The sequence below is a fragment of the Epinephelus fuscoguttatus genome, linkage group LG5 (genome assembly GCF_011397635.1).
Source record: "Epinephelus fuscoguttatus linkage group LG5, E.fuscoguttatus.final_Chr_v1".
In the NCBI taxonomy this organism is placed as follows: Eukaryota; Metazoa; Chordata; class Actinopteri; order Perciformes; family Serranidae; genus Epinephelus; species Epinephelus fuscoguttatus.
In genome coordinates, this window is record NC_064756.1 from 8435581 (window position 1) to 8448842 (window position 13262).

Below are 13262 nucleotides of genomic sequence, written 5' to 3' on the forward strand. Positions count from 1 at the left end.
CTGCGTATATACTGAATGTTTCAGCAGCGTCTTTTACTATTGAATCTATTGTAGAAACACACAGATGGATCAAAATGAAAAAGGATTTCAAATTAAATGAAGTTTGACTCAGACTTCACTACAGTCATCATTCTGATGAAGCTTTCTAGACCCTTTTTATGAACAAAAACTACTGTACAGGCCTTGTTTTTTTCCCCTGAGAAAACTGAGAGTAATGAAATTTTCCCAGAATCCTCCCTGACAAAGCAGACTTTGTTGTGTATGCATTTTTTATTCCAATGTGCTGTTAATGATGATGCCCATGATGAAAACACGAAAAGAGGAAAGGCTCCTAATCATATTTGTGTCTCCATTATTGAATGATTAACGACATAAACCACAGAACACGTCCCAAAAGACCCAAAATCACACACGCACACATGCATTATATAAACACACTAACACTTTTCCAGCTGTTAAGTACCTCTGACATCATGTTGTTCGATACACACACTGTATTTTTGTACGTGTGTGCACACTGTGTGCTTATGGTGTGTGTGTGTGTGTGTGTGTGTGTGTGTGTGTGTGTGTGTGTGTGTGTGTGACAGTAACACACACACACACACACACACACACACACGCACAGAGTTCAGCCGATTTATCATAATATGCTTTATCTGAAAAGTAAGTATCTTACCTCGGGATAAAGGGAGGAAAGAGGGGTTTGTGGCCAGATTGACAGAGGAAGGGTGGATGGAGAGAACCGAGCGCTCGCTGCACAGGGACAGAAAGCAGGACTTTCGGTTCTGTGGCTGGATCGATCACTGTTGATAAGGTAACTGGGCATTATGGGACGGGAAGGAGTGGAGCTAACAGAGAGGGCCACAGTCAAGTGTGTGTGGGTGTGTGTGATGGAGAGGCAGAGCAGGAGGAAAGCATGTGGTCGCTGTGAGGCACTGGTGGAGGTGAACATGGTTACTGGAGGAAACTGGGTGGAAAGTTACGGATGGGGTGGGGTGGAAGGAAGGAAGGAAGTGAACGGGTGCGTGATGATCAAACAGGGCAGAGATAGGTGGAAGAAGAGAGAGGGAGAGGCAGATGGGGAAGGGGGGTATGGGAGGAGCGTTGGAACAGACTGAGTCTGAGTTTCTGAGGGTCTTGCTGTGAATTTTTTCTTGGTTTTGCTGTTTTACATTTATAACAATTGATATGCTGCATTTTTGCTTTTGAAATCAGTTTGATTTTGGTTTTAAATGGATATGTATCACATTACTGCAACTGTCTTTATGCTCATATGGTTAAAAAAATGTCTGTGTGTATGTGTGTGTGTGTGCTTGTGTGTGTGTTTCGAGGTCACCGTGTGTCAACTCCTCATTAAAGTGATGTGAGGATTACTCTGCGTGAGTCCAGGCCAGACCATGTGTCTCTCTGCACAGCACTCCTCTTCCATCTAGCACAATGGGCCATATGAGATGATGAAGGTCCCATGCAGGTTACATTAAATGTCCCTGCTGTTAGACTGACATTACATGCCATTAGTGTTTGTATAAGTATATGTGAGCATGCGTGTGTCTGTGTCCATATAGTAAGACTTGTCAGCAGTCTGTCATGGGTCTAAGCTAAAGATAAACTCAGGCTGCGGACACTTATATAATGATGAACTACATAAGTGTACAAGTCTACCTTCTCTATTAAGTATATATATATATAACCTACAGGGTTATGTGAGTGTTTGTTTACTAGCACTACCAGCAAAAGCTTAATTATATAAGTTAAGTTTATGTTGCTCAGTGTTGATAATTAATAGTGTAGTGCACATAACAAACCTAAAATATTACCTAAAATAATAATTGTTATCTTTTGTAGTTATATCTCGATCAGCACAAATAAACAACTTACAATCAATGAAAATATGAAAAAAACAATTAAAAATGTTCTACTTTTGTACTGTACCCCAAATGGCTCTCCACAACATTTCCCTTATGTGTGAGCATTTATACTTGTGCGGTGGTGTCTATGTCACTCTGCAGTTACACCTCCAAAACACTAGTTGGCGGCGGAGGTTTCTGTTAAGTGCTGTAAAGTTTAGTTGATTCTTAACACACCCAAAACACACATAAAACACGCATAAAAACACACATTAAACACACGTTAAACATGGCTTAATAGCAACAACTTCAAACACAAGTACACAAATCAGCTTCACTATAACTCGCAGCATTCACAGACAGAACACTTGTCTTTATCTGGACACATTTTCCCCACAAATGCAACATGCTAATGTTTTTAGCACAAGCCCATGGCATTTTAAATTGTACAAATTAGCCTAGCAGCTAGCAAACTTTTCCGCTACTCATATAAAACCAGGGACAACAGTAACATTTAACAAAGGTAACATGACATAATTTGGTTCCATTACAACTCACAAGGTTCATCGACAAAAAAACTGTCTTATACTAAACATGTTTTGCAATCAAATGCAACATGCTAACGTTATTAGCACAAGTCTATGGCATTTTACATTGTATAAATTACCCTAGCAACAAGCAGAGATTTCCTCTGCTCATATGAAGCCAGGATAAATCACACACAAGACTTAAAATGCTATTTTATGGAGGCTTTATTGTTTTCACAATTTATTGTTTATCTGTGAAATTAAAGTAAATAAAAGCTTTGTTTCCACTGAGGGTTTCAGCTTACAAAAATAGACAGGAGGTGTGCGTCCCCATGACGTGTAGTTAGACTACATTTTTGGGGAGGTGCACGTCAGGCTACGGTGTAGGCTCAAAACACATTTCATTTACAATGCACAATAATAATGACAGGCTAAATGTTACCCATGAAACCTTGTGCAATTATGTTAGCTGGCTAGCATTAAGTCACTGTGCGGCACCTTTTCATAACTATGAAGTGAACTGGTTACATACTGAAACATATTGGCCAATTAATTGTATTTTTACTCTGAGCGTAAATCATTTGTACGAGCCATAATTTTTGTAACTTTTCGAGCAAGAATCTCTGATACACCGTCTTCCTCAGAAACCACCCATGAGAATGTGGAAGGGTAAGGCTAATGCACATAGCCATGCGACAACTGCTGCTGACTTAGCAGCTACAGGCGACCGCAAACAAGAGATGACCCGAAAATATTCAGAGAATAATCTCAAGTGCAACTCAATAAGCCTTATGTAGGGGGTCCTTGGTCTGAAAAATGTTGAAGACTTCTGATCTACAGGAAGTTCCGCCACTGCATGAAGTATGTTGTAATGACCGTACCAAAGCTTTTTGCTCATTCATGGTTCTATATTTGTAAATATATATCATGTGTAGTATTTTTTCCCCAGTTATGCTTTCACACAATTTATATTTAAGGGAAAAATCTCACACCCATTCCAGTCTCTCCCTTCATTCATCTATTAACTTATTTTTAGATTATTTTTATATGCATTTTCAGCTCCAACTCAGAGTAAAGAAAAGAATTGCAGCAGGAACATGCAGCTTTGTGACTATTAAGCCAACAGGCCACACAAACAGTGGCTGGTACCATCCATTGAAGGCCGATGCTCAGTCAGAGTAACATGGCTCCCAGGAGGATGACTAACTGACTGTAGGAACAGCCTGTAGTGAGACCTTATTTCCCAGACTGAGGCTTGTTAACCAGCTGAGAACTGTGTGGTTGTTCAAACTTCAGTTCAGGTGACATTTTCTTCTGTTATTAGATATATTTCACAGCAGTCTTTGGTGCACACATCGTGTCTGTGACCATGAGTTCATCTGTAAATAATGTCTGGCCTCAGCATCTTGATCAATTTCAGACAGTGGACCCCCTGCGGCGTGGATGTGTGTGTCCTGCTGTCTTCTGAGAGGAGACAGATCTCTAATCCACTGCAGACAGCGGCAGGTGGTGTGTGTGTGTGTGTGTGTGTGTGTGTGTGTGTGTGTGTCCTCTGTCATCATTTAGCCCCCTCCTTGACCACTGTCTGGGGTTTTAGCAAGTTAACACCTGTTCATGCCCTCATACTCATACACTTCTAATTAGATAAAATGAGCAGTGTCAGTTGTATTTGTGAATCCAGGCTGTTATTACGGTAAATGTTTTATTCTAACACCAGGGGTGCATCAAATGTTTCTGTTCAAATTACCTCTATGAAAAAGCTTGCAGCATGACCATTTTTAATGGCAGCAGTAAGCGTGTATTCTTTAAGCGTTAACTGGTAACTTATCAGGTGACTTGTCTCTACAGTCAAATTATTATTCACTGATAATTCATAATGACAAATTGTAAGTCCAGTCAAAACACCACCAACAAAAGAAAAGAGAAATATTGATTAAATTTCCTTAAATATATTTAATTCAATAATTCAAATTGTATTGCAGTTAAGTTGGTTACTTTTTTAAATTTTATTTTATTTTTTGAATTTTATTTCAAAACTTATAAAGATTTAATCTTTTATATATTTTATTTATCATTATTAATATTAATTTTTACTTTTCTTTATTTTTATTTTATTTTGTAAAACTTATTTTTTACATTGTACGGACTTAGGTGATGCACCATCTTGTATAAAAATAATTTATTTAGCTTTTGGGCGATCAGGTGTATGAACAAGATATCTCACATACACACACACACACACACACACACACACACACACACACACACACACAGAGTCTTCAACTTGTTAAAACAAAGCTCTTCGAATATGCATTCATGCGTGGTTTCATATGCACTGCCTTATGAAGGAGTGTGTGTGTGTGTGTGTGTGTGTGTGCGTGTGTAAACCCCCTCTGGGCATGTGTTCTGGGAGCATGTGTGTGCTGGTGTGGAGGGGGACATTATTGGTGTGGGTTCGAGGTGGGTGGGGTGAGTTTAAGTGTGTGTGTGTGTATGTGTGTGTGTGTGTAGCGTGGTACAGTAGCTTGCAACCCCCACCCCCACCACCACCACCACCCCCACCACCACCCGCCTCCACCTGCACCCCCACCACCCCATATGGCAGTAGACAGCAGTAGTAATCATGGAAGTGGAGCAACAGGCCCTGAGCCTCACTAATCCTCTGCCACACTCCGACACGTGCCACACTGATGCATATACCCACCCTACACACACACACACGCACACACACACACACACAGAAGAATGGTTATGGAAGATACACTTAATGCACATACACACTGCATGCACAGCAGCACACAAATGGACAGAATCAAATATTGTCCATTATATTGTTTGCATTAAATGTAAATGTAAAGGCCAGGTGGACTTGCCGCTGGTGCCTGAACAAACCCTGGATTAACTTGCATCATTAGGAACACTATGTCAAACACACGCACACATACACATCTTGTGACTTGCAGCCACTATTTGGCATGCAGGACCTTTAATGCGCCATCTCTCACTCTACCCACAGCATGAGTGTGTTTAAAATGCACACAATTTATATGTAATCTGTTTTTTTAATGGGGCTATAGCGTGCATGTTCATTTAAAACCTGAGTGGTGCAACACACAAGTGCAACATGCTTGTAGAAGAATCACAAAGAGTGCTTTTTGAAACACACACAAGAGCACATGCCCGCGCACACACAGAGTCACACACGCGCTCAGTGCGACACGTACACACACAAAACCTTTTAACTGTGACGCACAAGGAGACGGGGCCACAATGGCTCTCTTATTGTTAATTGGCCGTTTAATCCTGAGGAATGCGTCTGATTAGTACCCGCTGGTGGGTCAGGATCTTGCTCAACACTCTCCTTCACAATGGACAGGCTGTAACAGAGATCTGGGAGTGTGCATACACACCAGTGTGCGCACAAACACACACAGGCGAAGGTGTGCACAAAGAAACACACGATCATGCATCGGCACATGTGTGTGCTGACAAGTGGGGCCACAGTGGCCTCACATACCCCCTGCGTTAACACATACAAAGTGACTACACATGTACACCAAACATGCAGCTTCACTGTAGAGAAGCTGAGGATGAACAGATGCAGAAAATTGTCATTTAAAAATTTGGGAGAGGCTCAAACACCTCTACACCATCTCACCTTTACATTTAGCTGCATGTGTTGTCTGGATTGTTCACCCTCAAGTCTCCTTTACATGAACAGTGTGTAGCATGTCGGGGGATTTAGTGGCATCTGGCAGTAAAGACTGCAACCAGCTGAAACTTCTTCCGGTCAGAATTATTTCTTTGTTTCTTGAGGCTTTTATCCACAGAGGTCTCTTCCTCTCCAAAACAAATGGACCAGGTGTATAAAACCAGTAAACACAGTGAATAAAGAAGTTTCATGTTATAAAGCAGTGTTTGTGTTCGGCTCATTGGAGATGGGCTGCTAGCACCTGCAGATATGTGATAACTTAAGATCCAGACGTTCGGGAGGTTTCTACCGGGAGACGAATTTTCCACAGAGGTCTCTTCCTCTCCAAAACAAATGGATCACGTGAATAAAACCAGTAAAAATACTGAATAAAGTAGTTTCACATTAAAAATGAGTGTTTCTCCGACCCTGTTTGGCTCACTGGAGACAGGCCGCTAGCATCTTCTGATGTGCTCTCACCTATTTTTTCTGATAATTTAATGTGTGCTCACCTTATGTCATATTCAGATTATTTATGATGTTTCGAAGTTTTTACAGTGAGCTGAATTATCCGCAGAGGTCTCCTCCTCTACAAAACAAATTGACACAGTGATTTAAAGTGGTAAAAACACTGAATAAAGCAGTTTCACATTACAAAACAGTGTTTCTCTGATGCTCCTTGGCTCGTAGGAGACAGGAGCTAGCCCAGCACTTGCTAATATGCACTCTTCTTTTTCCTCTGATGACTCAAGATCCAGGGGCCAGCCACTGACTTAAGTTAAGATTCTCCTTAAAGTCCACGTTAAAGCATCTTAAAATAAATCGGTTGCACAAAACACATCTTTTCTTAAGATTTCTTTAAAATGTTCTCTTACGTATTTCAGATGTTCTTCTTATCTTGGTCTTATACTTAAGGTCTCCCTTAAAATTAGTTAAACCATTGCACAAAAGACTTTAGGTGTCACAAGCTTGAGGGCAAGTGGTGGAAACTGTCATATTTTACCACTGTAAAATTTCTTTCAATGCAGTAAATGCCATAACATTTTTACTTAACTAAGGGCATTCTTTGCAACACCCTTTAGTAAGTCCCTCACTTTAGGAAAAATTAAGTCTTAGGTGTCATGCTTATGAAGAAAACTTAAGGTGTGTTGTTTAACTGGCTCCAGACTTTCAGGAGGTTTTTACCGCAAGCCAAATAATCTGCAGAGGTCTTTTCCTCTCCAGAACAAACAGACCTGTTGATTTAAACATGGAAACACTGAATAAAGTATTTTCATGTAAAAAAAAAAAAAAGTGTATTTTCCGATGCTCTAACCATGGAGGGGCTGCTAACCATGGTGGCTGTCATGAAAAAGCAAATGGCTCTATCTAGAGCCAGTGTTTGCTTTGTCCATTTTGGGGTACTGTAGAAACATAGTGATCTCAATAGATGAGGACCTGCTCCCTATGTAGGTATAAACTGCTCATTTTAAGGTAACAAAAACACAATGATTCTTAATTTCAGGTGATTATACACTAAAGAAAACATATTTATTATAATATATTACATTTCTGACCATATTTACCCCTAAATCCTACACACTGGATCTTTCAGGGCCAGAAAGTCACACCACAGACAGGCAGAGAGAAATTATTTTACATATTAGTTTCAGAACATTGTGAGCTTCTTAGCTCACTAACACACAGTTACGCCATCTATTCGACCATGATCACATCTGACTGTGCCGTATCACCAGGCTTTTGCACCACAGTGTCGCCAAAGCAAGCTGCGCTCTGATTAACTTTGATGCTGATAAGGGAATCCACTGTTTGTAGTTATTCTTTTAAGAAATCGGCAAAGTTTCACTGACAGGGCCCTAATGTTTGTTTTGGGGTCGCGGTGAGGGGTGATGTTTGGAGCATGCTACAGTGGTCTGCGTGCACCACAGAGTCCATTGTTCCTCAGCATGTTTACTGTAGTGTGAAGAGATCGAAACAAACTAAAGGAAATTAGAAACGTTACAGCAGGAAGACATTTTGAACTGTTACCAGTAAGGGAAGAAACACACAGCAAGAAATGGACGATGGGACGTCAGACTGGTTGCAGGTAGATAGGTGGGGTCAGAGGTGACGTGGCTCTATTTGTGTGTGTGTGTGTGTGCTTGTGTGCGTGTGTATTTGTGTGTCTGTGTCTGTGTGTGTTCTGTAGGAGGTCCAGGCGGGCTGCATCACTGCTGACACACTGCTGCTGGTAAATCCAGCTTAGTGTGTCTAAAACAGGCCTACGAAATCTGCCACAGGGCCCCTAATGCTAGGGCCGCTGTCACCCTCAATCACTAACACACACCTAATCCCCACGCCGTGACCCAACACACACACACACACACACACACACACACACACACACACACACACACACACACACACACAGCCCGGCTACCCGATGCCCTGGGTCCATTCAGCTTGGCAGGCAGTCCCAGTACCAGGAGACACCAGCCACAGGGTCAACATTTCATATCAGGGGACGGAGGAAGGAAGGGGGTGATGGTGGATGGAGAGGAAGGAGAATGTAGTGTGGAGGAGTAGGAGTCTGAGGACTTTGGACGAGGAGGAGGTGAATAGGTGGGGGTAGTGGTCGACGTGAGGCGAGAGCAGGTAGAGGAGCAGAAATAGGAAGGTGGCTAAGGTAGAGGGAGGGTGGGAAGAAAAGCACAGCAGGAGGATGGAGGTAAGGGATGTGAGGTGTGGAGGGAAAAAAGTGCATCCATGTCTGTGAAAACATGGATGCTTAACATACATCTTCCCCCTCAGCAGCACAAACGATCTATAAAATCAGCACAGTTTCGAGGTGGACACTCAAGAGTAGAGTCACCAATTCTTTTCTCAAATGTCTCCCTCTTTGTTCCTCAGATATGACGTTGAATAATGTCCAGATAAGTGTTTTTGTAGAACGTTATGATGCCACATTGAAGCTGACCTTAAACCTTTTGGAAGTGTCATCACCTCATTATCATATCCGATTAGACATTTGGCTGAAATTTTGTCATGATTATATTTGAATTCGTGAGTTATGGCCAAAAAATGTGTTTTTTTAAGGGTCAAACTGACCTTTCAACCACCAAATTCTAATCAGTTCATTTATGAGTCCAAGTGGACGTTTGTGCCAAAGTTGAAGAAATTATCTCAAGGTGGTCTTAAGATATCACATTAACAAAAATGAGACAGATACAAGGTCCCATTGACTTTGACCTTTGAACACCTTCAATCTTTGTGAACATTTGTGCCAAATCTGAAAGAAATCCCTCAAAGTGTTCTTGAGATATTGCATTCACAAGAATGAGACGGAAGAGGTCACAGTGACATTGACCTTTGACCTATAAACACCAAAGTCTAATTAGTTCATCACTGAGCCCAAGTGGACATTTGTGCCACATTTAAAGAGATTTCCTTGAGGCGTTCTTGAGATATCGTGTTCAGAAGAACGGGACAGACCTGAAAACACGATGCCTCCAGCAACAGCTATCGCCAGCGTGGAGACATAAAGTACTGAAAACAGTTTATTACTGACAAGATTTTGATAATAAGGAAAGAAAACAAAGTAAAGTCAGGAGCTAAGTGTCCCCCAAGACACTAGGCTGGACTCTGGGTCACACTAAATTAAAGCCCTACACTAGTATTTGGGAAGACTGTCGTGTCATTCATAGTAGGTGTAAAGCTGTAACTACCACAGTGCCAAGAGTGAGAAAATATGAACTGCTACAATGAAAATGTATTAAATGATAATGTGAAAACACCGTGACTATGTGAAAGGGGTCACTCATAGTGACCCTACAGACAATTATCACCTGAAGCTGCAGCTTTACGGAGCTTTACAGTGAGTTTCAGCTCATTATTCAGCTATCTGACCCATAACTTGTTTGATTTACTCTCTCCGCTCAAATTGTTGTTTTCGGCCAGTAGGCTTAAAAAAAGAGTTAATAACTGCTAGCGACTAGCTGGTGACGATAGTGGAAAATTTAGCAAAAAGCCAAAGAGTCTTACTTACAAGCACCCGGTGGACAGAAACTCCAGATGAATGATAATGTTGCTCAGTAACTATTTGCTAACATGTGAATGCCATATGAACTTGAAAGTTGATGATGCTTCGTCTTCGTTTGTTCGTCTGTTTCCACTGAGGCCAAGAAAATCAGTTAATGCAGGCTTAAGCCAGTTATTTTAAATGATAAATGTGGCAATGTTTGCGTAAGACTGTTTAAGTTCTTCCCAAAAGTGTATCGTTTAAAGGCCCAGACACACCGAAGGACGTCAAAGACTAGTGGCAACCACGGGCAACTGTTGCATCACCTGTGTCTTGGCTAAAAAGTTGCACTGGAACAAACCCCAAAGACTTACATGACCTGTGTGAATAATCTAACTGAAAATGACAACATGCAGTGCATAAAACTTTGACATGTTGCACTAATTGCTGTGGTGTGCATGAACAGTTTGAACTGTCTCGACGTCACTTTGATGTTTCTTTTTCTTCAGCATTTATGCAAAATGGATGCCTGCTGGTCCTAACTGTGGTTTTCTTTTTTTGTGTTTTCCCAGGTTACCATGTGCATGAGGTGCCAGACATGAGGAGGAAGAGACAAATGTGAGACGTGTACAGCTTTGAATCACCTGTCAGAACACCAACATTCTTTCCAAATGTCTTTGTTGGTATTTAAAAGACCTTTTAAGGCATTTTATATTTACCAGTATCCTGAAAACACATATACTGTACATGCAGTGATTTATCTCAACACTTCACCCATGAAACACTCTCACCTGTGAGGTAAAGTAGTCACAGAGAAGAATTAAGTTAAGAGGCCTATCAGTGTAACGGAGGAGCGTCTCGCAGTTGTAGCTTTAAGGAGACTAGCGAGGCTTTTTGCTGCTCTCGCTGAGAATCAACGATACAAGCCTCTCAGCTTAAATCCTAATTGTGTCTGCAAACAAACTGAGTATCCGCTATTTAACTATCCCTCCACTCACAGAAGTGAGTAGATGTGACAGATTAATCATATTTACTGGTCGGTCCACAAAAATTTCCCACTCTTTGGTGGCCACAGTTTTTGCCCTGGGAGGCTGAAATTTGGCATGGAGGTCAAGTGTGTGTTTGTTTTTATGACAAAACTTAATAGAAAGACACACACAAATACACATACATTCACACACATTATTTTTCCACATAGCCTTTTATAACTCATAAACCAGCTGACATATGGAGGCATTACTGGACTTATGAGTGTTTGTGAGATTCTGTGTGTGTGAATGCATGAAAGACAAATAAATTCAATGACACAAACTCAGGTATAAATCAGAAATCCGTTTATAGACTCCAAACTGTGCAAAATGCAGCAGCAAGACTTCTAACAAAAATCAATAAAAGAGAACACACTACTCCGATGTTCATGACCTTACACTGGCTGCCCATTTGTTTACGGACTCATGTTAAGATTTTACTTGTTACTTCTAAAGTCCATCATGGCCTGACCCCAGAATATATATCTGAACTGCTGTCCCCGTACCAAACAGCGTGCAACCTGTGATCCTCAGGCAGGAACCTGCTGACTGTTACTGCCACAGGTTTAAAATGGTGATGGAGTGTTTGCTGTTAGGGCTCCTCAGCTGTGAAACAACCTGTCTGAAGAACTTCAGCTTGCTATGCATCTTCTTTTAAATCACTTTTGGAAATGTATCTTAGGCGAAAGGCTTTCCGATAATTTCTCCTTCAAATTTTTAGAAGTATTTTTATTCTTAACTGGTGAGTTACACTCTTGACATTGCACTAAAGTCTTGCACTGCTCTATTTTAGTTCAAATTCACCCACTGCTTTTACATTTTTCCATTATGGTTTTTAATTGTCTATTGTTCTTACAAGTTAATTCCTTTGTCCCCCTTACATTTGCCTGATTAGTCAAAGATTCTTTTTTTTAATTTGTAAGGCACTTTGTACAAATAAAAATAACTTAGAGGCAGCTATTGCGAATTCATGCTTCTTTGTTAATGACCTACAATATTATTCTTACCTTAATAAGAAGATAAAAATATAATTCAGCCTGCCAGTCATACCATTATAACCTATCTGGAACTGGGAACCCACACTTAAAAATTACAACATATATTTCTATCACGTGTATCTCACATAGATACTACATAATACTAAGTATATGCTAAGCATATGGTAATTGTTTAAGCCCAAACTAAGGCACTGAATTCTGGGCAACTCTTGTCATTTTCAGATCTACCTTCATTATTACAAATACACAGAAAATCTATATAATAACTCTTACTCACATACCGTAATCCCTCACCAAATGCCTTCAGGTAAGTAAGAATGGAAAAAAAGTCTTATCAGTGTTGAATAGATAATATTGGAATCATTTTGTGTATGTGTAATAGAGTTTATTTTTGATGTCAACCCTGTACAAGTGACCAAATTCTGAAAATCTATAGCATTTTCCTTCAGTGTGTTAACTTCTGTTTTTAATAAAGTAAAAACACACTCCTGCTCTCTGTCGCTGTCTGATTCCTGTTTAAATGTGACTGTGTGTGTGTGTGTGTGTGTCCAGAAATGCATCTACATTCAGATTGCTAGTGACACTCAGTAATCAAACAGGACAGTGATCTGTATCCACAGATTGGTGGGTCACTGTGTTGGAAACTCGCACACTCGCACACACGTACGGAAGCATACATAAGAAGACGTCTTGCCAGGATTGGCTGACTGGCTGTCTGACTCAAACACAAACACGCAATCTCTGAAGACTCGGAAGTGTAATTGTTTACAGGAGTCGAAATAGGTTTCCTTAAATAGAAAAGTACACAGAGAAACACTGAATTCTGCTGTGAGAGGACACAGAGGCTGAAAACACACTGCCATCTAGTGGTGGCATACAGTACCGTAAGAGAACCTGCAGTACAGTGAAGAGGATGGATGATTAACAGCTTAGGTGAGCCACCAGCATCTAAACTGTAAAACACATATATATTAGGGCTGTCACTGGATTACAATATTTAATCATGATTAATCGTAAATTAATCACAAACTTTTTATCTGTCCTAAATGTACCTTAAAGGGATATTTTTCAGGTTTTAATATTCTTATAAACATGGTAGTGGACACATATGCTTGCTTTATGCAAATGTATGCTTATTATTATTGCAACAATCCAAAGCAATGCCAAATACTGT